The 27,988-nt window shown below is 34.8% G+C and overlaps 3 protein-coding genes and 1 long non-coding RNA gene across 13 annotated transcripts in view; 2 read left to right on the top strand and 2 right to left on the bottom strand.

Annotated features, from left to right (window-relative positions):
• The window catches only part of LOC127867042 (uncharacterized), a 502,500-nt gene that overhangs the window by 83,807 nt on the left and 390,705 nt on the right, over window positions 1-27,988 (bottom strand). The window lies entirely within an intron of this gene.
• LOC127867056 (uncharacterized) overlaps window positions 1-27,988 on the bottom strand; it is a 401,999-nt gene that overhangs the window by 171,909 nt on the left and 202,102 nt on the right. The window lies entirely within an intron of this gene.
• The window catches only part of LOC127867051 (dihydrofolate reductase-like), a 407,711-nt gene that overhangs the window by 186,504 nt on the left and 193,219 nt on the right, over window positions 1-27,988 (top strand). The gene's annotated exons all lie outside the window — the stretch shown is intronic.
• LOC127867063 (uncharacterized) lies at window positions 21,899-22,904 on the top strand. Its single transcript, XR_008043247.1, has 2 exons — window positions 21,899-22,167; window positions 22,728-22,904. It is a non-coding gene; the product is annotated as an uncharacterized LOC127867063 (long non-coding RNA).

Raw genomic sequence — 27,988 nt, 5'->3', positions numbered from 1 at the left:
GGAATGATTTCCAGATGTGCTGACCAAGTACGGCAAACATTGTGGTATGATAATTAAACCATTTTCTTTTATCGTGACACTATTCTATTTCGCTAATGATTGTTTTCTCATCTTGGAGGCGAAAGTGAAATTCTGCAAGATGGATTGTAACGCGTAATTGAAACAGGGCTACAATTTTTGTCGTTTGAGCATACAGAGAGTAGTCCGGAATTCCTTACACTGAACAGTGCAACATCCTTTGAATTGAGCCCATATGCAGTGATGTAGCAAAAATTCAGAAGTTGTATCTCGAATCAGCTTATTAAATATTCGAAAATATTCATGCATGTCTGTTGGCGTTATGTAAAAGTCACTAAGATGACAACTGAAACAGCTTCGCCTAAAAGCGCATTAGTGCTCTATACCTATGTTTATGTTAGCGTTGTTGAGACCGTGTGAACTGCTCGGGTAACAAGTAAAGCATAAACAGCAATGTTTATATACTTTTATTCCTCCATATACAAGATACGAAGATTATTGTATATTTTGAATTTGTATATGGTGTCAAAAATCAAAAGTTTTGTACACGGAACTTTCATTATGAATTTATATTCTTGGTGAGACAGTCATTTGATATTAGACAAAATATTCCTTTAATATGATGGGGACTGCAAATTTTCTTTATATTAAGTTCTCATTACCATTTTCATCATACTTTCTATGCTTTCAGAACTTCCAAAAAGCATGCTGTTTTTATTTTGTCTTAGTTATTTCTATGGAATAATAAGGATGATAAAAAGTGCACACAACACTCGACCCGTGCGCTATGACACACACTTTATAAAGTTGAATGGCGTGTGTTCTGTTCAAACTTGCGATTGATTTTGAAAAATGAATTGCGTGTTTAATTATGCAAGGGCGAACATCTTCAGTGCCTTCAGCGCTTTGATTTTAACAACTAATCATTTTAAAAAGATTGTTTATTTTATGATACATGTACGCATCGACTCGGCGTCATGTCGCGGATCGAGGCTTGCCTGGGCATGCCGCGGCGGACAGATGCGAAGCTTCGCGGCGAAATTCGACTTGCCGCCGCATACTAACGCGGCTTCAACAGCTGACGCGGCATCGACTCGTTTCCCCTTGCCGCCGGGGATCGCGAAATATGTTTGTTCCGCCTTGGCTGTACTGTACTCATACATGCCATACGTCCCGGATTGTCCGGGACAGTCCCGGAAATGACGAACTTGTCCCGCTGTCCCGGAAATCTGTCAAATGTCCCGGAATTTACAAAATCCATATATACATGTACCTTATCTTAGGCTTAACTGCACCTCGAATCTGTGTATATCTGCAGCGTCTCCATGACAATGCCTACCCGAATAGGCAGACTACGCTACGTGTCAAAATCGATCAATTAACAGGGGTCCTGTTATCATATCGATTGTCTCACGTTCGCGGTCAAACCGAAAAGGCAGCATTGTTTAATGTGGTTGTTAATTGACTTTAATCTTCTACGTCATTATTTCCTGCTGCGTAAGGGCAAAGGATAGTTGTTCACACATCTGAAGTCCAACATCGCAGTTTATGTTCGCACGTTTAACCGACAAAGAAGTTGAGTAAAAAAGTAAGCATATAAAAACGTCATCCTCACTAGGTTTATTATTGTCTTGTTCTAAACCCTCAGTCAACATGACGTTAAAAATAATAAGTGAATTTGAATTGCGTTCGCCATGTCAAAATGCCCAGCAGATTCGTCCACTTGTCCCAGGCGTATCAATAACTACGCATTACACACCGGTCTTAATAACAATAACGCAGTGACGTCACCATCTATGTTTAGAACGCTTACTCTGAAAACACGTGGCCTGTATCTAGTAACGGAAGTAGTAATGTTTAATTCGACGTTAATAGATCAAGTGTATTTCGGATAGGCTTTCGAACTTTTGCAATTAACGATGCGAAACAAACAAAAAATGTTCCAAAAATGCATATGTCTATAAATATCGCTACATTTTATACATGTCCCGGAAAATCGGCAAAAGTCCCGGACAATTTAACTCAATGTCCCGGAATTGGTCTGAAAAATTATGGCATGTATGACTGTACTGGTATAATTGTAACAGTCTGACATGCTACTGACTGGTACCGTTGTAACAGTCTGACATGCTACGTACTGGTACCATTGTCAGAGTCTCAGACGCTACGTACTGGTACCATTGTCAAAGTCTCACATGCTACATACTGGTATAATTGTAACAGTCTGACAAGCTACGAAGTGACACAATTGTTACAGTCTCACATGCTTAATACTGGTATAATTGGAACAGTCTGACATGCTACATACTGGTACCATGGTCACAATCTGACATGTCACACACTGGTACCATTATCATAGTCTTAGATGCTAAGCACTGGTACCATTGTCACCATCGGACATGCTACGTACTGATATAATTGTAACAGTCTGACATGCTACATACTGGTACCTGACATGCTACGTACTGGTTCTATTGTCAAAGTCTGAACTTCTACTTACTGGTACCATTTTCACAGTCTAACATGCCTTGTACAGGTATTATTGTCACAGTCTAACATAAGACATACCAATACCATTATCAAAACCTGACATACGACATTCCTGGTACCATTGCAGCGATTTTTTTTATATAAAGTACCGGAAAAATGGCATTTTTCCAGTAAGGAAAAAACTACAAATTTCCCAATTGCTGTCAAAAAATATCCTAATTGAAGAAAACTAAAATAACAATGCAACTGCAACTTTTAACTAGTTTTCTTATGCAGCGTTATGGCTTGAGTCTAAGTAAATATAATATTGACAACCTTACAATATTTAATTATCAATTTTAGTATTTGGGAGCAAACAAATCAAATAAACAAATTTTCCCAATTTCTGGGTTTTTCACGCACAATTTTCCAAATTCGGCTGGTACCAGTTCTTTTCCCAATGGGTTACAAAAATCACAGCATTGTCTCAGTCTGTATGTACCGGTACAATGGTCACAGTCTGACTTTCTAGGTACTGGTACCATTCCACTATAATGTTTGTATTCATTTTCAGGGCAAAACGGTTGCAACTGCACAACCGTTTTGCAATCAAAATAATTTCATTTTTTGTTAACACCCCTCTTCAACTTACGTACATTTAGATCACTTTCGAGGGGTTACACAATTATTGAATGATCATCAGCATGTTTCTCAGTTATTTAACATTCCTGCCAATCCCTCTTAAAGTAATATTGAAGTCTACCTTAAGTTTCAATTAACATCAAACACATCAGTGTGTTTTATTTTACTATACATGTATCACTGCTTACACATAGGATTTTTATATAATATTTAAATGAATAACACTACCATAAAAGCCCATAAGAAACATTGAAATATGATTGAATATAAATAATGCTAAATTCATGTAAAAATATATTACGGTAAAACAGTATAGCAAGACGGTATAAAAAAATACTATTCTGCAACAGAATGTGTTATTATTTGTTTCAAATCTTGTTTACTTACATGTAAGTTCAAATACTTCTTCAGAATGTGAATCAAACAGAAGAAAGGGAGAACAAACAAATGTTTCTTTCATACAAGTGTATAATACACAAATAATAATACATTTAAACAAAGTAAGCATACTAGTATTACGCATGAGGATTTGAGTTGAAGCCTATGTTACTATTTTGTATACCAGACTATTGGTATATTTAATATTCTAGTCTGATCGGGATATAGATGAATCCAACCTCATGGCATATTCACATCATTCAGGGATTGGTTGCAACATTTTACCATTGGAAATGGTAGTGAGATATATTAGCAATGCAAGTCCAAGGGAGACCACTCAAAATTAAAACATTTTACCAAACTTTTACTGCTGGAAGTGAAATATACGAGTACAGCCATTCCAAGGGAGATCACTCAAAATAATAAATGTACAAAACATCTCTGTTTGTCCAGGAATTATAAGTTAAATTGAGATTTTCCATTCACTTCATGGAATTTATGGAGTTCTTAATATCCTTATAAAACTGAAATGCATACGACATATTATATACTTTTAGACATGAACTAAAGACATGACCATGTCCTTAACATGCTTTAATGTTGGTGGTAATTTTATGAAATTTATGGAACACTCATTCAAAATAATTTGACAGAGTAAATCAGGTGATAAACAACAGTCTTGATAATTATTTGATAATTGCTAAGAACAACTTGCAATTAATAAATTACAATGTTCAACACAAATTTACAGCACACAGTATCAAATATGGATTTCTTCTTAATTGGGTTAGAACTGAAAACCCTTGTCCAGTTTATTTAACTTATTTTATGTGGTTACATGGAAGATGTCAAAAACTAGTACTTGAAATGACAGGCAAAACACATTTGACAGCAGACAATGACTGAACAAAATAGCATATATCTAAGAACTTTCACTTCAGTTGAGCATGCAATATGTGATTGGGCTGCATGCCACTGAGGCTGTGACTGGTATTGATATCAATCTAATCTTACCTGACCCGACTTTGCGACCTTGCGGCTTGATTTGACAACTATTCCAGGCACTGTAACTTCCACGTAAACAGAAGGTTGGTCAGTATAGGGTCAAGTGTTTAGATTGAGTTACAGTCCCACTGCTCATTATACAACTGTTTCAACCACAATCACTTTTTTCTCAACAAGAGGGATTTAGTACATGTCCAGTGTCTAGCTAGAATTATATTTATGTAGCCTACTAGACAACTATTCCAACCACAGTCACTTCCACCTAGACAGTTTGGATGTCAGTACATGTCCAGTGTCTGACTCGAGTTTTCTGCTGCTTACTAGATAACTATCCCAACCACTGTCACTTCCACCCAAACAGGAGGGGGCCAGTATAGTGTCAAGTGTTTGGCTTGAGTAACAGTTCTGCTGGTCACTAACTGTTCCAACAACAGTCTTGGCCGCATAGACAGGATGGAGTTCCGTGAATGTACAGCGACTGGCTCAAGATCTATTTCTCTTGCCTGAAATGCTTGAGCTCCTTGGTTGCCAAAGTGCCCCCTGTACATCAACTGTGTATTTGAAACAGAAAAAAATAATTAGCTCAATAGTTATTTCCCCAAAAGATAAACACAACTCTTTGAATACATATACTATAAATGCGTTAAAACTTGTTCAGCCACAAAACAACCTATCAGATTCTCAAATCAAGTGTGAAAAACATCTAATTGAAATCAACTTACCAACATTGCTACCCAATTGCTACCCAATATAATTTCACTGTTTTATTAAAGTTTAATTATAAATTAGTATAAAACTGAACTCAAATAAAAATGATCTCAATAAAATGTGTTGCTATGTCTGCTTTACAAGAAAAATCATGGATACGTAGAATTCTAAATAATAAGTGTAAAATTGTGTTTTTAGAATGCAAGAAATGAAGCTCAATGAAAATATTTGTGTTTTTTGTGTTCCTTGGCTATTCAAGAGCTCTTTAAATATTACATTTATCAGCTACTGAGGTGTTTTCATGGCTCTATTGATAGTGAAACAAAATACACCAATTAAATTGATGAGATGTCATCAAGGCATTCTCGTTCTTAATATAAACAAAATCATTCTCTACTTGCTTGGGTGACGTAGTATTGTAGTGAAAATAATGTCACTTCTAACAGCTTTGCTGTTGGGCTAGCCGTTTAGCTACGTGGTTTAAGTGTCTGACTACCACTGAGGAGGTCGTGGGTTCATTCCCCAGCTTGAGCTCAGTATTTTCACATAAGTATATTATTATTTCACACATATAATTCACTACTTGCTTGGGTGACAAAGTATATCATTATGTCACACCAAAGGAGAGTTCTCTGTTGCAATAGGCATTAGGCCATCTGAACTTAAAAATTCTATTCACTGAACATATTTTTTATATAAATGTAAGTGGGTTTTTTTTGTCATTCACATTCGGGTCCAGTAAGCAGACCCATAATTCCCAATGGAAAAAAGTATATATTTTTCCTAAATGGAAGCTTAAAATTCCCAATGGAAGGTTTGCAAAAAAAAAAAAAAAAAAAACATTTAGATCTCAATATTTTGTTATCTCCCATCCAAGTTCAACCATAGTAAATATAATACTGGACACACTTTAATTCTCCATTTTGAAGCATATTTTGCAAAACAACAACACCAATTTCCCAATTTTAGTCAAAACGCCGCAAATTTCCCCAATTCAAAGGGGCCTGACCCCATTCCCAAAATGGTGAAAAAACACTGTGTAAACAGTTTTCCTTATTCTCAATTATCTACTTTCCTAATTGTATCATGAGTGACCCCCAGGGTAAAACACCAAAATACAAGATGCAAGGAGAGTACCAAATAAGAGAAGACTTTAACAGTCATTTTGTTGTACAATTTAATATGTGACATGCGTTTTGTGACCAGTTTTTATCGCTGGATTCAAATTTGAACAACTGTTGTAGAGAATCCCTATGAATTTATATCTTTACGCATCAATTAATAAAACCTAAGTAAAAAGTCTTTTCAGAATATAACAAGTTATAAGTTGTTGTTTGGCTATTTAAATGTTTCAAAGCATATGATCCCTAGAATGTGGCATATTCAGAATCATAATTGACTTGTTACATACATAAAAGAGTTAATCTTATCATATTAGGGTGACTTAGCCACTTAAATACGTTTTTAGGTGACACAGAATTATGCACTGTTTATGCATGTTAATCATCGTTTTAGTAAATGGGTTCAGAATATTATCGTTTAATAACTAGTGATGTCACGCTGATCGAATACAAAGTCACCAATAATCAATTCTCTTCTCGCAAAATCAATGCTGCTGATTAAATAGAGAAAAATTGGAAATACTGAAATTGAGATAAACTCAGTCGGCAGTCAGTGGTTAGCATCTGTGTTCATTTATTACACAGTTTAAACACGTCCCTTCGATAATAGTGTTTTACATATAACCCGTGTATAATGTGATATCAATCTCTTTTTTTAGCATTAAAAGTTATATAACAAACGTTAATGGGTGTCAATGCTCAGCCTGTGGTTTCAGTTTTGAATAAATAAAAGCTTGCCAGAAATTATTTTTTTAGAGGTCACAGTGGTTTTGACCTTTGAACAAGTGACCCCAAAATGGGTGTGGCATGTGGAACTTATCAAGTTGCATCTACATATGAAGTTTCAAAGTTGTAGGTGGAAGCACTTTGATTTTAGAGCCAATGTAAGGGTTTAAGCACGGCGGACAGCAAACGTCGGACAGTGGAAGACACGACGAGCTGGCTATGAAAAAACCTTGGATTTTCTCCAAAAACAGCCGAGCTAAAAATTATGTTTTCACAATATGTTTCATTTGTTTGTCTTCTTTTTCTGCTTGATACATTCAGCTGAACATACCAATACTATAATGGATATGTATTAAGTCTATATACACCATGTTAACCTAAACCATGAGACTCTTAAACTTTCATGCTATGTTTTATTGTAATTTGTTCACAAATAATGCATTTACAGTGTTGACAGGGTGACCCATGTTTGGAATACTCTTGACTTATGTTTGATCTTCGTTATGATGTTTTGATTATAAACATGTTGACAAAATTGTATCAAGATTAAGTAATACATTGGTTACAATTTAGTTTTGTGAAACCTTTAAGCTGCTGACCAGGTTTTTGATCCCACATGGCCCAATTTTACATTGACCTAATTATTGTACAGAAAACAAGTTTGACTTATAAAGTGGTAATTATGTGTTTTATATTATTTTGAATCTAACATGATTGTTAACATATAATATGCCTTTTTTCCAAAAAACAATACATAAATGTGTTTTCATGATGCCATCACACCAACACAATCATAAATTATGATGATTCACTAACATAAATTGAGATAAATAAAATTAAAATCTAAAGTAAATAATCCAAAATTGACACGTCATCAAGCAAACAATTCAAAAACATGTTTGAGAACTTATTTATGAAAATTGTACTACTAATGTGGTTTTACTGTTCCGAATACAACAAGAGCACTGCCTAGCGAGTGCAGACCGCTCATCCATTTGTCTTTATAAAGTTGAAGGGACCTATCTCAACACTACAATCAAAAAGGGGAAGGCGTGGGGTTGGTGGGGGTGTATAGTGTTGGGGTGTGGTCATTTACCAAATTATTTTTCAAAAATGAAAAAAACTGAGAAAAACATTTGGGAGGGGGGATTATTGGGTGAGATGGTTGGACAGTCTTTCAAAAATAAAACAATATAAATAAATATTTTTTAATTTTTGTAACCATGTTTCAAAAGAAATGTGGGGGGGGGGGAGGGGTCAGGGGGGCATTGAGAGGGGGTATAGTGTGGGGTGTGATCAATTATTACATTATCTTTTAAAAATAAGAACAAATGAAAATAATATTTTTGGGGGCAGGGAGATTCTGGGGTGGAGCGTGCGGGATGGTTTGGGTGGAGTCTATTGTGGTATGTCAGGTAAGTATTGTTTTGTATCAAATCTGATTATAAATGAATAAGTTAGGACACTTATAGCAAAATGTAATACTTTTACCTTGAGAGTCAAGGTCATTCAAAGGTCAAGGTATAATTCAACTTGCCAGGTACAGTACCCTCATAAAAGTAAGAACATATTTGAAGTTTGAAATCAATAGCCTTGACACTTTAGAAGTAAAGTGGATATAAACACAAACTTTAACCAAATATTCAAAGTTACTAAGTCAAAAAAGGGCACATAATTCTGTCAAAATGCCAGTAAGAGTTGCATAACTTTTCCTGCACAGTCCCCTTATGATAGTTTGTAAGTGTTGCAAGTATGAAAGCAATAGCGTTGATACATTAGGAATGAAGTGGACCTAAACACAAAAGTTAACCAAATGTTCAATTTTCTAAGTATAAAAGGGGTTCTAATTCTGTGAAAATGCCAATCACAGTTACATTACTTTGCCTGCACATTCCCCCTATGATAATTAGTAGTAATTTTTGCAAGTATGAAAGCAATAGCTTTGATATTTTGGAAATCAAGCGGACCTAAACACAAAATTTAACCGAACGCCGATGCACGGACCTCGACGCTCAGGTGATAACAATAGCTCTTTTTTTTAAAAATAGATGAGCTGAAAACGATATGTTTGCCAAATGTCTATTAAATGGAGCATTTAAGGAGGCACATTTTACTGAACTGAACGTCTTGAAAAGTCTTCAATTACTATCACAATGCAGGGCTTTCTTTCCAATTTTGTAAAAAAGAAGTTAGACGATCAATTTATGAAAAAAGTCACAAACATTTCAAAATTGTCAAGAAGTGAGTGTCAAACTGATCACAATTGTTTAAAATAAAACTAGTCATTAACTTTTTAAAATTGGGAAATTATGTTTTTGTATTGTTGCACTTTGTTACTTTATTTTGGCCATTTAATTTATATGTTCAAGCTCGAAGTTATTAATATTTCTGCAATCTAAATGCTGGTGTCACACATTTGTGATTAATACCAGGTGTGCATGTAGGTCATCTTTTATATAAGTGGTGACTCATATATATATGTACAGTAGATTCCACTTAATTGAATATCGGATAATCCAATAATTCGGTTTATTGAATAGAAATTGAAAACACCAAACCATTTGCATCTCTTCCAGTTGAAAAAAACTCCACATATTATGATAGCAAATATGGCGTATTTCGGTTAATTGAATAGCCAATTTATTATTGCACACTATAATCCACACTATAATCCAGCAAAGAATGTCACAAATCTCCAAGGAAACGCATCGTATCGACAATTTTGACAGACACGCTCAATTGACTGCCTTTGTTTTCATTTCACACTATGCATGTATGAAGCGTCTGTCAAGCGTCACGTGACTAACAGGTGTAGTATGCGAGCAAGTACAATGCAAACACTGGCGTCTACGGTGTGCAGTCAGGTGCAAACTTTTGAATGCAAACTGTCGAGTAACATACTTCAACAGTTTGTTGTCGCTTAGAAACAATAAAAGAGTGTGTTGCTGATCAGAAACAAACTGTTGACGCAGTGCTCCAGATAACATGCGTAAAGGCGTAAAAACGAATTAAATTTCTCAAATAACGTTTTATATTTAAAATCTTTGCGTAAAGTTACTCAATTTAAATGAATAAAACACGAATTCAAAATGTTCGAACATGCGTAAAACTTTCAGTAGCTAATTATATAATGTATGGTAAACATTTCATCCCAGTTCTGACTCGTCTAGGCGCTAAATTAGAACTACAACTTTAAGTAAACGTCACCCAAGCGTTTTCTGTGAAGAGCCACACCTACATGTAAGAACGGTCGAAAGGCCAAACGGTCTTGATTCTGTTCTCCTAGTATTGCAGGCGAGTCATTACTGTTTATTGTACCTTTAATTACCCGGTACAGTTATCGTAATTTTTATACACAAGTAATATAATGTATATCTATTCAAAATGTCATTAAAATTAAATGTTAAATATAGTTTTTGATATGATTTTAACGGCGACCAAAAGGCCATTACCTAAGCCGCAGTGTCAGTGACCGTTTTACATAAAAAAAATCAAAATGGCCGACCGAAGCGGTGTATTGAAGCGTGGAAGGCAAAAAAAAGCCATTTCAGTGTCAAAAGTCCATGCTGCATGCATTCTTCAGGTTTTTTTTTAAGCGGACGCCCGCTTGCCCGTGCCGGGTTAAAATCGTCGCGGGCAAGTGATTTTCCAAAGTAGATAGTCCGCCGGGCAAGTCCGTTTCGTATTAGCATACTTGCAGTATTTTTTTTTCGACTTTTCCCCTTGTATCTATTTATTTTCTTTGGGTCAATATATTTGTTTATCAAGTACAAGTAAAACGAGAATTGATTGGTCGCTTGCATTGTATAAGCCAATCTAAACGCTCAAAACAAGTTCTACTCTGCAGACGTTTCAACATGGGGGACGGTAGCGTCCAGTCGAGCTTTTCTATTTTTAATAAAAGTAACTCGAAACACTCAAAGGAACAAACCAAAACAATCGAAAAGGAAAGGAAGAGAAAATATGAAAATGAATCACGAAAGCGTAAACTGTGAATAACTTGTATGTAACATATTCACAGTTCAAAATAGTGAGAAACTCTTCATCAAAGACATCATGATGATTTTCAATCTCTGAACAATCATTTTCACAGTACTATTTTAAGCCCTCCCCCCTTTTAATCTATACCATAACTTGTATAGATATAGTGACAAGTATATCGTTTTAAAATTTTAATAGTAATAAACTTTTCATATGTATTGTATTCAATAGTGACTATTCAATGAAATAAAACTGTCCAGATTTTGTTTTGTTGACAACTTTATATTATAAAAACGATTATTTTATTGTTGATACATTGAATATAGCTGAAATTAAATCTAGAATAATAATGCATGTGAATCAATGCTTTAAAGACCAAATGACAATAAAAAATTGACTTCAAAATAGGGCAACCAGTTTTTAATGAGGGCAAGTAGATGTTCAAAGTAACTTGCCCCCCGGGCAAGTGAGTGTCAATTTCTTACGTTAACCCCTGATTCTTTCAATTAGATTTAAATACCCACAGCATGGCTTCGTCAATAATTGATGAACTTATAAGCTCTTGCGTAAATGAATCTAAAGCACTCAAAAAACATTCAGGTTCAGCGTGCAAAATAGAATTAAGAACAAATACCAATGTTCTCTAAAAGCTGAAAGCCTCAATGTGCTGATCAACATTCAGATGAGCAAGATAGATGTGGGGTATTTGAGCAAAAAAAAGCTGTCCGATTATGGGAAAGCAAAAAACGGAGCAGGAAAGCCAGGCTTTTCCAAGACTATAAACCAAAATGTTGAATTGTTGATGTGTCAAAAACAATGAATACACAATTATTTGGTAATATATTGTAAAGAAATAGTGTTATAAATAGGGGGTAAAATAAGAATTAATTTTTAAAATAAGGAGTAAATAAGAATTTGACCAAATTTTTATCTGGAGCTCTGTGTTGACGTATCTAATGCTCGACAGTTTGCAATAGGAGATGGAATGTTACACTATATTCCCAGTTCGTGTTTATAAACCTTCACAACTGCGTCACAGTAAATCATATCTAAACATGATGTCAAACAATCGCAAATGCGCACATTTGTCAAAACATTGCAGTCTTAACACTGCTGATTATGTTTTCACAATAGCCAAAATTAAATCCAGTATTGATCAAATTTTCCGGTAAATCAGTACACAGTACATTATCTGTTTCAATACTAAACTACCTGAAAGAGCGTAACGTCAAAGATACAGCATTCTCCTTGCTACAAAATTTTCCTTCGACAGTGTATATACACCCACGTTAATTTTCGCGTGCTTTTTACCAGGAGAATACATGAGCAATAGATGTTGCTAGTGTAAGCGTTTGGTAAGCAATAAAATGAAAATGGGAAAAATCATTACAGGCACCGAATGGCATGACATTGTATATTGCTGCATAGTTTTCACTACGTTTTTGTTGGGGGCAAAGGAAATACATGTGGACGTTTTATTTAAAGCTAGAAAGTGTGTTTTGGATTACAAAATTTGTATTCTCATTTGGGAATTCAACAAAACATTTTATATTATATTTATAATGGATTGAATATTTAATTTCAATATTGACTTTTTTTGTAACGCTTTATGTGTCCAAACGATGTTTTGATTATGCATGAAAAGCACAATTTCCAGGAGGACTACACCCGGTTAGTGATAACATTGGAAATATAACGGATTCCGTATACAGTCCAACCCCTACTTCCGGTCACCATCATCACCCATTGCCCCGTGTGGTGGCCGGTGAATGCCGCGACCGTCGATAAACACCCCTCTTAAGCGGTAACCTGTTTCTCCGGCCAGCTATTTTGCATCCCAATTGTTAAATTTCCCCGATATGAGTGGTCTCGCGCGAGTAAGTCAGTCATGTACATTGGCAAAATTACACAGACGCAATGGCGATAAAATCAATACTTACTTCCAGTCTGCGGTTTAGGCTCTGTAGTACTGAAGCGTGTTGTGTGATAAACATTTTGACAGCCAGTTTGCAAATTGCAATTAATTATCGGGTTAAAAGCAATATGCGACTGTTTGATCTTTTTGTTTCCGCATGTGCGAATATCACCTATTATTACTGGAAAAGAGATTATTAAATTATAATTTATTATTTGTAGTTGTTGAATCATACTATTTCAAGCACACATTATGATAATTATCGGCCAATTAAAAGTTAAAAAGAACAACAAAACTTTTAGCCGAAATCAAATGATCTACATGTTCTCTGTGCTACAAAGTTTTTATCAAAAAATCAATAAAAGCACGCTTTTCACGTGACATTGTATATTGGTGAATAATTTTTGCGCACTTTTGTCGGGACAAAGGAAATATATGAGGACTTTTTTTATGCTAGAATTGAAAACGTCTCGTTAACATAAAACAATTGGGAGTGTGTTTCGGATTACAAATTATTACGGTATTCTCATTTGGGAATTAAACAAAGCATTAATATTTGTTTTTATATTTACAATTATTTCAATATATTTATTTTGATAAAACCCTTTACGCGGCGAAAAAATGTTTTTATAATTTATGCATGAAAAGCGCGATTGCCAGGAGGATTACACCCGGACTGCTATAATCAGTCTCTTAAGTAGCTGGCCACGATTTTATCGTGGAGGAGATCACTGTCGGGACCAATTCATGAAGTAGGTATAACAAAGCCATAAAACTGCAATAAACCAATTAAATTATCGATTGATAGTGACACGGGAGTTATTCACGCATAACTGATTCACAACTGTTCCCATCTTAAGTGCATTGGGACCATACAACGCGCATTGTGTAAACAATAAATCATGAGAATGATTCTTTTTCATTGACTTGATTCTGATGATGATGATGATATTGATAAAGATTAGAAAGATGAATATTATTTTTTTTGAATGAAAATTTTGTTTTATAGCTGATTTTAAAAAGGAAGAAATACAATAATTTTAAGTCTATACATTGTTTAGTACATGTACATATATTTACCATTTTGTTTATACAAAAATTGAACAGTTGGCCATGCACTCATCAACTCCAGACTCCCTAGGACCAAACCCCCTCTTAAGAGGCCACCCCGCTTAAGCTGCCAATTTGGCCGTTTCCCTTGACTGGCTGCTTAAGAGGGGTTGGACTGTAATTGAATACTCCAGATAATTGAATATTCAGATGTGACAAATGGGCTATTCAATTAAGCTAAATCTATTGTTCCTCTTTATTTCTGCACATTGCCATTAATCATGATCCTTTCAGTCAGAAATTTCCAGAAATGTGCATGAATTGTACAATTTTGGCTTATTGGAATAGTATACACTTGGAGACTTTTCTAACGCAACACTTTTTCAAACTTGAATATCTCCCTTATGAGTCAAGAGTTTGATTACAAATTTCAGATGTGGTCAGTTGATTACATTTTGTGCTAGCGAACAATAAAAACATACATCCGTGACAATAGGATGCTTAAGCAGGTAGAGTTTTAGTAGGGTTTACACCATCATTATCATCATCATCATCATCATCATCACCATCATCAACATCATCATCACCATCATCATCACCACCACTACCATCTCCATCACCATCATGATCATGATCATGATCATCATCATCATCATAATCATCATCATCATCAGCAGCAGCAGCAGCAGAAGCAGCATCATCATGATCATGATCATCATGATCATTATCATCATCATCATCATCACCACCACCACTACCACCACTGTCATCATCATCATCATCATCATCATCATCATCATCATCATCACCATCATCACCATCATCATCACCACAACTACCATCACCATCATCATCATCATCATCATCATCATCACCACCACTACCACTACCATCACCATCATCATCAACATCATCATCATCATTTTCATCATCATCATCATCATCACCATCATCATCACCACCACTACCAGCACCGTCGTCGTCATCATCATCATCATCATCATCATCATCATCATCATCATCATCACCATCATCATCATCATCATCATCATCATCATCATCATAGTCATCATCATCGTCATAGTCATCATCATCATCATCATTGTCATCATTGTCTTCATCATCAGCAGCAGCAGCAGCAACAGCAGCAGAAGCAACATTATCATCATCCTCTTCATCCTCCTTATCATCATTATCATCAACATCATCATCATCACCATCATGATCACCACCACCACTACCTTCACCATTATCACCATCATCATTATCCTCATCATCATCTTGGTTCTCATCCTCCTCATCATCATCATCAACATCACCCCCACCATCATCATCATCATCTACATCATCATCATCATCATCATCATCATCATCATCATCATTATCTTCATCATCATCATCATCATCATCATCATCATCATCATCATCATCATCATCATCATCATCATCATCATCATCAGGACTATGTACGTGAAAGCTATGATCATATTATTTTTGTCACAAACAGAACAATAATTGTAATATTTTACATAATGTATATAAATGATGAGGAGATTAAATATTATCATTTACAATAGACATTTGCAGTAATATTTTTACAAATTTTCTCATCTGAGTCCTGGGACTCAATAACTTGCAAATCAATGAGTCGCTGAATTGAAAGAATGAGTTCAAATATTAAACGATATAATTTTTTTAGAAATTTCAATGCATTTTTTGGACTCGCATAATTCAAAACGTTGCATCCCCAGAGGTTTTAGTGAGTCCAGTACGCTGGACTCGCAGGTAAAAAAATCAATGCATTTGGTGTACACCATATAAAACTTGCCTATGCTTTTATATTCTTTAGGGAATATATTGTTTCAATTTATTGAACACAATGAAGCCAATGTGTGTCAATAAATATCTGTTTTCGTTTAACACAGACCACTTCAACACAACTCCACAAAACCTTTTTTGTTATAATATTTAGTATTATTATCTATTTTAAAAAATGTACACATATAATTAAATATCATTTATTGGGAAATCGAAATGTTTGAATATGTCATTAACCCAAAAGCATTAATAAATGGTTTTCTGTAAAATTGTCAATGTAGTATTGAGCATCTGTACAAGCTTTAAATTCTGCTATTTTGATATGACAGAAGTGTTTGCATTTAATTCTTAAAGATCTAGATGCCTGATCTGACAAAAAAATCACTTTTAGTAAGCAATGAGCATTATTTTGTTGTTTGTTATGCTGCTGTATTGAATGAGAGTGTTCATGTGTCTCACAGATGGTGACTAATTCCCTAGAAGTGGTTGTCACACACTCCTCATTATTGCTTGTTATTAAACATTAAAATAATATGACTTGGTCAGTGACATCACAGTTAGACCCCAAAGAAGTGCTTATTAAGTTTGAGGTCAATGTCAAATCAAAAACAAAGGCTGTTTGTAAAACATGCATGCCCCCCATATGGGCTGTCAGTTGTAGTGGTAGCCATTGTGTGAATACGTTTTTTGTCACTGTGACCTTGACCTTTCACCTAGTGACCTGAAAATGATAGGGGTCATCTGCCAGTCATAATCAATGTATCTATGAAGTTTCATGATCCTAGGCCTAATTATTCTTGATTTATCATCAGGAAACCATTTTACTGGTTTGAGTCACTGTGACCTTGACCTTTGACCTAGTGACCTGAAAATCAATAGAGGTCATCTGCCAGTCCAGATTAATGTTCCTATGAAGTTTCATGATCCTGTGTAAACATTCTTGAGTTATCATCCGGAAACCATTTTACTATTTCAAGTCACTGTGACCTTTACCTTTGACCTAGTGACCTGAAAATCAATAGGGGTCATCTGCCAGTCATGATGAATGTACCTATGAAGTTTCATGATCCTAGGCCTAAGCGTTCTTGAGTTATCATCTGGTGGACGGACTGACCGACGGATCGACCGACTGACATGTGCAAAACAATATACCCCTCTTCTTTGAAGGGAAGCATAATGAAGTCAGGTACATAAGATATCCAAGCAATTGTCAAAATACAATTCCCTAAGCATGAAACAAAGCTCTTCATAATCATATATCATTGATGGCTACTCTCAAACAGACAGACACAAAACTATGACTGGACAGCAAATTGAAATAAAACATTAGGCAATACAAGGAGCTTGAATAATGACAATTATAACTAGAGCTTTGTCACAGACGAGACGAATACCCCCACATGACGCATTGAAACAGAATATTTTGCATGTTGTCTTAACAAAAAAAGCTGACATCATGCTCAATGTTTAAAACGCACTAAGAGACCCTGTGACCTAGTTTTTGACCCAGCATTGCCCATGTTTGAACTTGATCTACACATTATCTAGATACAACTTCTGACTAAGTGTAGTGAAGATCAGATGAAAACTACTTTAATTAGAGAGCGGACACCATGCTCAATGATTAAAACGCACAGAAGTGAACCCGTGACCCCAGTTTTTGACCCAGCAGGACCCATATTCGAACTTGACCTAGACATCACATGACATATTACCAAGTTTGGTGAAGATCGGATGAAAACAACTTTAATCAGAGAGCGGACGCTTAGTACGGAGCGACCGACCGACTGACCAACAGACAAGCTCAACTTAGTTTGGTGGGTTATAATTAAGAACTGGGCCAGAGTGAAAATTCTAATTACAAAATGAGGTTAATTTCTAGGAGAAACTAAAGATAGGTAAATTTGGTGTAAGCAAAATTTAGACCTTCTGAGTTTAAGTCCCAAAGTTGGTCAATGTCATAGTCAAGATGAAGCAGGTGATTTTAGTTTATTAAGAGTGTTTAAGCATTGTAGAAAGCGGAAATGTTGTTAGATGGAATGCATAAATTTTAGTTAACCCTTTCCCACTAAAAGCATTCTAAAAATGGCTATGTGAAAACAGCATAAAACCAGAACAGCTTGTGAGTAACTTGCAGTCTGTTCAGGTTTTATGCTGTTTGCTGCTTATCAGTATTTAAGAGTTTGAAATAAAGCCTTTTAAACTTGCATCTAGTAAGATAGGTCTTTATTTAAATCTAACTTTCTGAGGGAATACAAATGCGTCAAAATACGTATCTAAGTGGTAAAGGGATAAACAACAACAACAACATTTATTCAGCAATAAAGCTTATACAAGCTCTCAGCCTACATAAGCTCTTAGCCTACAAGAGATTGGACTCTGCATTAGTCTAAACCAAAAGTAGGTGAGCGTCAACAGCAACCTGCAGTAAGGTTGATATGGGTGTGTTGGTAGTTTTCAAGCACAAAATCCATGCAAGTAAGAAAGATTTGTGTTCACCGTGTAGAGATGGAAGGATGGGTCAATCAATATGTACCTCCCAAATCTGTCAGGGTTTTTTTTTAGAAAAAGGGGAAGACGCCGGACGCTGGGTAAAAGGGGAAAATCAAGCGCGAAAGAGACATATTTGGGGAAAAATAAAAACTGTTCATTTCAATGTCTATAACTCACCTACAGACTTCAGGTGTTTTTTTTTGAAAAAGAGGCATGTCTCTGACCTTTTTGTTCTTAAACACATGAACAAGTATGATATTAAAGTCAAAGTCCTAAATAAAGTTGCAGGTGTAGATCTAATAATGGGAAATGTTTTCAACTGGGGCCGGGGAACGGTGTCAATATTATGATTTCAATTTAATGATGAATGGGTTGACGATCTAAATCTGCTACAGTATTGGAAGGGAAAGGTGCGGCAGCTGCCGATTGACTACTTTCACTTTCACAATAATCCGACAGTATTAATCAATGTTGATTACATGTACCTCCGAATCCTGCTGGGTTTCAACGGTTTTTGATGATTCATTCTTAAAAAATGTGTCAACGCAATTAATATTTTCCGAGTCCGAACGTTTTATTTTGTTCGTGTATGAACGCCAATTGTGAGACTTTTTTCTGTTTTAACGCTTATATCTTGGCTTTCACATAACCCGGATGAAAATTCGACTGGTTTCCGGTAATTAATTGACGAAACACCCTTCTTGCGCAAGACCGTAATCCAGTAAAATAGTCACATGAATAATACGATTAGTTGCCCAGTTTCAATGACGTAATTTTAGAGCTATATATAGAATCACTGGGATTCCCAGATTTGAGTGTTTGACGGGAGAGAGAGAGAGAGAGCGAGATCGTTGTACATGGTACAAATTGGATAAGTTTCGACTTCCCAAAAGAAAAAAAATAATTTTTTATTTGAGGGTAAAATATTATATTTTGGTGAAAAATTATATTTTTGGAGGGGAAATGGTATTTTTAGGGGGAAAATTCTGGTAGGGGAAGACGCCGAATATCGGCGTCACTTTCTTAGTAAAAAAAAAAACCTGTCTGTCAATGCAGGGGCATACACAATATTTTTGGTCTACTCATAAATATATTAATTTAAGAACAAGACAAATTTTGCTGTCACTTATTATTATTGTGATCAAAGGAAATAACCACTGGTGAGGAGCCTCAAGCAAATCTGGTAAACGGAAGGGCATGCTTAAATGTAGACTGTGGAGAATAGAAAGCTAAGTATTACAATCATGTACATCCTAGGTCATGCATACAACTACAACCAAATTAAACACAATAAAGATTAAACCACTTTACAGTCATATCAGATAATTGCTAAAAATTGTTCTTTTTATTCATAGCTAAGGGTTAATACAAACAGTGCGAATTATTATCAGAAAACACAAGTGAGACAGCCACATTCATTTGTACAAGAAAAGCGTAGCAAGGCAACATTAAGGTTACACAATTAACTACAACATAACATGTCTGCGCATTTTAATACAATTACCTTAAGGATGTTTATTATTGGTTGTTTATATTAATTTTGTACGAGAGAGAAGTTTTGCCTCACTGCTCCAGATGTATGATTTTGTTGTTAAAAACAATAAATACAGTAGAAATGTAATGAAGTAGTTTTTGGATAATTAACATGACAGTATTAACTTACAAAAATGAGTTCTATGCCCTGCAATGGAGTAACCTTCTAGCTCTTGAGCAATATATCAAAGGGAACATATAACGCTGCCATTTGAAAAACTCGGATATCAACAAGAACAGCAAATGAATGCAACATCAATTGCATACATTACTGTAAAAACTAATTTCTTCGTCAAGGGATGGATCGCCATGATTAAGTTGTATTATGCAGTGAACACAATGACCTTATTGTTGTTTTATGCAGTGAACACGTTGGTCTCATTTACATGTATTTGTATTATGCGGCGAACATGTTTACCTTATTTAGTTGTACATGTATTATGCAGCGAACACAAGACCTGATTGTTGCAGCGCCCCCACATCAATTTACGTAGATCATTTCTAAGGGGTTAAATAATGTATGATCATCATCATGCTTCTAAGTGTATTACAGTCCTGCAAATCCCTCTTAGAGTAATATTTACCTCTACCTTTAGTCTTGATTAACATCACAGACATCAGGGTGTTATATTTTACTACACAATTGTACCACTCTTACCACACAGGCTTTTTTATTTAAATGAAGCACAAGACCACAAAAGCCAATAAGAAACATACAAATATTGCTACATTTATGAATATAATCAGTCAATATGTTAGGGTCGAATGGTATAGCAGCAGGGTATACAAAATAAAATAAAATTCTGCGACAAAATATGCTTTAATTTCCTTTGTTAAAATAATAAAGTAGTTTACTTAAGTTCAAATACATGTACTTCTTCAGAATGTGTTTCAAACAGAAGAAAGGGAGAGCAAACATAAATGTTTGTTTCTCTCCTACCAGTTGATAATTTACAAATTATAATAAGTTTAAACAAAGTGAGAAATTTGAGTTGTAACCTATGTTACTATTTTTTATAACAGACAATGGGTATATTAAATATTCTAGTCTGATCAGGATATATGTTATTCCAACATCATGGCATATTTACATCATTCAGGGATTGGTTGCAATATTTTACAATTTGTAGCATGAACCAATGATTTTTTTAAACATAAGTTATTGATTACAAATGATTGCAGGACTCCTATTAAGGGTTTCAGATTTCATTTTCTGTTTGTTTAAATGAATTACTCCGCATATTTTTTAATGACTTTTATTTCGGAACAAGGGGTTGCAAACTTTTATTATAATGCAATTGGTTTTAAACCAAAAACTGGTATTATGGGATTACTGGATAAAATGCAAACATTCTACAAAACATTTAGAATTCTGATGTTTATTCTTAAAATAAATATAAATAACACTTTTGATCAGAAAATGCATAGATAGTTTAAGAAGTTATTTTGTTTTTAATTTCAATAAGCATATAACCTGTTTTCAAGCATATTCAGCCACTATTCAGAGTTCATTGACTTTTTATTCTGAATAAAAACATTTTCAAAAAAAGTTAGACATTTAATTAAACATTCCATGTCTTATAAGTTAACAACAAAATAAAGGCAAAGTAATTTGCATATCAGATACTTCCTTAGTATCATGACAATTATAGGATGGCACCCTTGAGCGACTAGTGCTGCAACAATATACCGGTATATATGTATATATTGCAATACACAATCCGCATATTGTATTGCGTTACGAGTTTCATCATACCGGTACCAAAATTCTACAAAAATTCATCCACATTTCGTCCAGAAAAGCCATCCGAAATAATGATATCAAGGTAAACAAAACAAATTGGTGTTTAGCAAATATAAATTGATATGTAAACAGGGTTCCCGCTGTCGATCGCCATTGGCGCCAATTGCGACAAAATAAAAAATCTGGCGACAAAATTTCGTAAATGGCGATTTTAAAAAAATCGGCATTTTTCTGCGTTCATATTTTCTTAAAATGACAATAGACGCTGTGTGTACCAGCCGCTTTACGGCAGTCGTAATACTATAGATTTCCATGGTGTAAGCGATACAGCTGTAATCAATGGAGCGTGGTGCTGACTGCCGACTACCGCAAAGTGGCATGTTATGGTGATAATTGCGATTATCTGGGGTGTTGTTGCAAGTTATCTTAATTGGTCGGCAGTTTTATTGCTTCAGAGATAAGGCACTATTGAAATATACCGACTTTGCGCTTAAATGTGAAGTGTTTGTCACAGTGTTCGAAGCAGATTTAAGACCGTTAAATTGACAACAATGACAATCAAAAAGGTAAGTATCAATTGTTTTTAGAAAAATCGGTGTAATTATAGAAAATAGTAAAACATTTTACATCTATTGGTTCTATTTAAACGGTGACATATTGCTGTTTCACTCGTCAAAATGGCAAGTTCAGAGTGTAAAACGACTTTTAGAAAGTGAACATTAGATGCTGCTTATTTTGAGACTCATTCAAAATGCAAACGTTCCCACCGCTATTATTCACCAGCTAACAAACAAAAACCAAACAAAGACAGTTGTTTATCAGAATTTCATTTCCTTCAATATGATTTCCAACACACAATCTATGCTGTGTGAACTCTTTATATCCTCAACACTTATCAATTCATTCACTACCGGATGTACCTTAAAAAAAAGGTTAACATAGTTTAGCACATGGAAATCAATTTGACATTTGATATACACAAATGCTTATTTTATTTGACTGTTGTGTTAAGGGCTCTATGTAGTAGATCATATGCTAGCACACATTTATATTATTTATATACTTCACATTCATTGATTATTATTAGTATTATATTAATATTATATTTCCCTTTTTGTATTTTCAGAATACCATAAAGCTTCTGAAGCACCAAAACTGTGGCAACATATTCAGGCTGCTAAGAAGGTGTCAATCAACAAGAGTTACAACTGATTGAATGTGCCTTTATTTAATTAACAATGTTAAATGTGTTGTTATTATTAATACTACTGTTATTAAATCAATTCCTTTAACATACTGTAAATGCTCAGTTTTTGTTTGTATTATAATAACATGATCTTCATTGCCCAAATGTAGCCCCAGTGTGGCGACAACTTTTTAAATTTGGCGAAAGTAAGTGGCGACAACTTTTGAAAGCCCAGAGGGAACCCTGGTAAAAAAAGCATTCTTAAAAGTTTATTATACTTAGTATCCTTGTTTCATGGGAGTCTGCAAGATCTTCTTTTGCATGTCATACTGTTAAATTCAAGATGAAGCTTGTGAAAATGCAAAAAAAAAACACAATTAATTACATAATAAAAATGTAAATTTATGTTGTCATAAACAGAAGTAATAATGATAAAAAAATTTTTTTGAGATAACAGCATTCTGATAAGTTACACAACCTGCTTTTAAACATCCACAATTCTGTTTCGGGTTATTATTCTTCTTGTCGGCTTTATAAAAGTTCTCAGAATGGCAGACGAAACAAACGCCGAGTTTAACTTTATAGACAATATGACAATACTAATCTTTCATAACAAAATGCTTTGTAAAGCCAAAAAGAGTAAATTGTGTTTATAAAGCATTTTGTAAAAATAAGGCTAGAATTGCCAATAGGATATAACTAGAACCTAAAATACAAAGGTTGGGTTTGGTGATTAGCTGGCGAGTTATAATTCAGGTACAAGTTAGCAATATATTGCAATACGGGTTTTTGAACTGACAATATATTGCAATACGGTTTTGGGAGTATTGTTGCAGCACTAATAGACCAGTGATCAGTTAATATCTTCAAATCAATATGTCATGTCATATTTTTTTGGGAAAACATTTTATGTTTGTAATATTTGTTTTATTTAATCAATAAATTAATAATGATTTTGACTAAAAAATACAAACGTACTGATTTAAAATGAATATTTTGAAATTATTGGCCTTGTATTTTACATGTGTAGCAGATTTAGCCAATTCTTTACCAATGGCTTTTTCCGAGCTAAATATAGCATTAACATTATGTTTACGAGAAAATAAACTATGTCAAATAGTATTTTAAATACAATGAAATAAGATTTATCAGATATGAGTCATAATATCCAAAATAAATGGGTGGTCAAAGTCATAGGAATTTATGAAACTATCGAATAGAAGGATTTATAAACTGAAAAATGTGTGTGTTTTTTTTTAAATATTTTATGCGCTAAATTTGAGAAGCCTTTTTTAAGCAATTATATAAAGAGTTCCTGACCAAAATCAAGGTTAAATTACTTTTAAATCATTTACGTATTAGTATACAGTACAGCCAACGCAGAACAAACATAATCCTCGTTCACGCCACGGCCAGAACGATAGTACTCGTCGGCTGCGTCGTGTGTTCACGCCGCGTATCGCTGAGACACACTGCATCGTTCAGAACAACGACGCCGAGTCTGTTTTAACCTAGCGTACTTTTGCGGCATAAATCGGCAGCATACATACGTGGCGGATCAAGTGCAAAGATATACACCTACATGTACATTTGTGTAGCGTCGAAACCTAAACGCTACTTTCATAGTTATAAATTTCACTTTTTAATAAGCGGATATGATTTTTATATGATGCTTTATTATCGTGGGCTCCACGCAAGACTATCGTAACTCACTTTTTAAATTTTTTACAGGATTATTTTTCTTAATAATTTTGTAAATAAACAGGAGTTCCTGATTGTGAGTACAAAATAACAATTTATTACATATGGAATAGTAAAATCAAAATTAACTGTCATTTAATTTTATAGTTGGAACTTCTTTTGAGTTACAATACTTTTGCAGGAAAAATGCTAAATTTTTGGGTGGGTTTTCCACGGAAAAGTATCGTAACTCCAGTTAACTTTTCCGTGCAAAATACCAGAGCTCCAGATAAGGGACGTACAGCCGTAAATACGCCTTTTTCATGAAGATTTACGCATTTATTTTTATAAACTGGACGTACAATAACGACTTTAATATCCATTTTACGCATTTACGAAAAAAATCTGGCCGTACCGATACGTCTGCGTCAGCGCGGCGTGATTTGTTGGTCTCTAACCTTACGGCGCTTTTCGTTAATTTAAATTACCGAAAAGTTGTAGACTGGGTTAATATCGTATTGTCTATTCTGTCGCGTGATTTCCTGTAACTTGTAAATCCGTCAAAAACAATATGTCTGCGCGCAATGGAATGTCGGCTTAACCGAAAGCGGTTCAAAACAACACTTTGTTGTCATATAATGACTACATACGGTGTCGTCTAACCATCCTGACATTAAATCGGTAAACCCAGAAAAAGACATTATCGCCCCGATATAAAACGATTTGATTGCATTGGTGGCTTAAAACGTTAGAAAATAGATGGAAAACGGATGAGACAGTGAAATAAGTGTTCATTTACTTAGCTTACTTGTTGGCTTGTGTTTTCTTGTCAAGAAAAATGAAGAAATAGTATTAGTGATGAGTTTTAATGTGTAGTTGTACTTGCATCATAATTCAGAATGGAAAACCTAATACAATAACTGTTTAAGAAGCTACATATATTTATTATAATTGCTGCAAATGTTTCTGTAAAGTCAGTTATATACCCTTCAATATCCAAGAACACGGGTAGTACAGTACTACCTGTATTTTTGGATATGGTAGTACAGGTACTAATTGATTTTAAGCGTTACTCCTTGTCTTTCTGTCAGTGGCAGTACCGTTACTAAATATCAATATTTATATATTTTTAGAAAAAATGGGTTTGTCTAAGTTTTCAAGGTCTGAATCCTTAATTAATGAATGTAAGTATGTTTCATCAAGGCCCTATATTTCACCCGAAACACCTGAAATGTCCGGTAAAAAGTAACATGCATTTTGTGTCAAACAAAGTTTGCGGGTATTGCTGATGTCATAGTTATAGCTTTGTAAATGGCAACCGTTAATGGCATGAAAACCAAGAAAGAAAGAAAACAAGAGTTCCGCGGTCGGAGATGACCGCATTGAAGCCGGATTTTTGATTTAAATGACAGGAAAGTACCTTTCGTGTTTTTGTCAATGCAATACTTAAATTACTGAAATATTGTTCAAAGGTCAAAATGAAACTTTAACATTTTTACATTCAAGGTCACAGTGACCTTGACCTTCAAATGAATGACCTTGAAATGTCCAGTGGTTACTTACTAGTTCTGGCCAACCTTCATGTCAAGTTTCAAGACTCTAGGTCCAAGCATACCAAAGTTATAACAACTTTAACATTTTTACATTCAAGGTCACAGTGACCTTGACCTTCAAATGAATGACCTTGAAATGTCCAGTGGTTACTTACTAGTTCTGGCCAACCTTCATGTCAAGTTTCAAGACTCTAGGTCCAAGCATACCAAAGTTATAACAACTTTAACATTTTTATATTGAAGGTCACAGTGACCTTCACCTTCAAATGAATGACCTTGAAATGACCAGTGGTCATCTGTTAATCCTGGCCAACCTTCATGTCAAGTTTGAAGACTCTAGGTCCAAGCATACCAAAGTTATACCATGAAATAAGAACTTTAACATTTTTACATTCAAGGTCACAGTGACCTTGACCTTCAAATGAATGACCTTGAAATGACCAGTGGTTACTAACTAGTTATGGCCAACCTTCATGTCAAGTTTCAAGACTCTAGGTCCAAGCATACCAAAGTTATAACAACTTTAACATTTTTTATATTGAAGGTCACAGTGACCTTGACCTTCAAATGAATGACCTTGAAATGACCAGTGGTCATCTGTTAATCCTGGCCAACCTTCATGTCAAGTTTGAAGACTCTAGGTCCAAGCATACCAAAGTTATACCATGAAATAAGAACTTTAACATTTTCGAGCACGCCGCCACCCCGCCCGCCCGCCCGCCCCCCCGCCCGCCCGACAACATCAATCTATAAGCCGAGATTTTTTCGAAAAAAATCCGGCTAACAAACTATGTACTCTGTAAATCTTTTGGGCCAAAAGGGATAATTGATTAATCTAAAGTCTGATAGTCCAGTTAATACCTAATGACGTTCCATAAATTTTTAGTTCTATTATGCATTTGGTTTACACACCAGGCACCTTTTGTCAGAAATCACAAGATGATTTCAATCTAGAAAAGTGAGAATTTTCAATGTAGAAAGGCTTAGATAGAAAAATTACATTATTCACCAATATGTTAATACTAATTTTAATATATATAATTTTTTTCGGCGTAAGCTGTATTAAGCCAGCTTTTCACCCTGACTTGACCTTTGTAAGTGTCCAATAATACTCTTATAAAATTTCCCGCGGCTAGGTACGAATGAATACACTTCATTTATTCCATTGACTGATTTGAGTATACCACCAGAACATTGGAAACATATCCGCGTCTTTGTAACACTGTTTTACTGCATGGAACAATTTTATCTCTAATGAAAAGGCTCAATAGATAGAACAGTTTTACAATCAATTTTCGACATAAATACAGTTTGTGCGTTCACCTTTTATTTTCAGAGAATTACCATCGCAAAAGCGTTTATACTAAAGGCTATGTTGTCATATTTAGTACTTATTTGCATTGCATTTCAACTCGCGAGGTTTCGGGTCAATTCGCGGCCATTTGTGAAAGTCAGAGTTTATATACAGTTCATCACCGGAGTTCGCAGAAGGGGTTGCGATCATTGTGTTACACCGGTCTTACTGACAATAACGTAGTGACTGTAATGCATTGCATTCCAATCCGCAAGGTATCAAGGTCAGTTTGCGGTCAGTTGCAGAAATCTTTATATAAACGCCGTCTCGTAAACTTTGTGCACTTGAAGTCTGTTTTGATCAGAAAGATACTAAATAAAGATATTCGGCGATATTATTGTGGTATGTCAATCATCGATTTTTAATATGGTTTCAATATTTGCATGATAAGGACCAATTTTGATAAAATTAATTAGAAATATTTATCCATTTAGACCAGTTTATTAAGCTTGAGCACAATAATTCACTATACTATAATTATGCAATTAAATAAGATTCGAGTATTGCCGGCTGACCTATATGCACTCGTTTATTTTCATGTTTCTTGTGTTTTTCTATTCTGTAAATATAGATATCTGAGTAAAAATATCACATAAAGCAAAATAAGCCACGAA

The sequence above is a fragment of the Dreissena polymorpha genome, chromosome 2 (assembly GCF_020536995.1).
Source record: "Dreissena polymorpha isolate Duluth1 chromosome 2, UMN_Dpol_1.0, whole genome shotgun sequence".
Classification (NCBI taxonomy): Eukaryota; Metazoa; Mollusca; class Bivalvia; order Myida; family Dreissenidae; genus Dreissena; species Dreissena polymorpha.
This window is presented reverse-complemented; position numbering and strand designations above follow the sequence as displayed.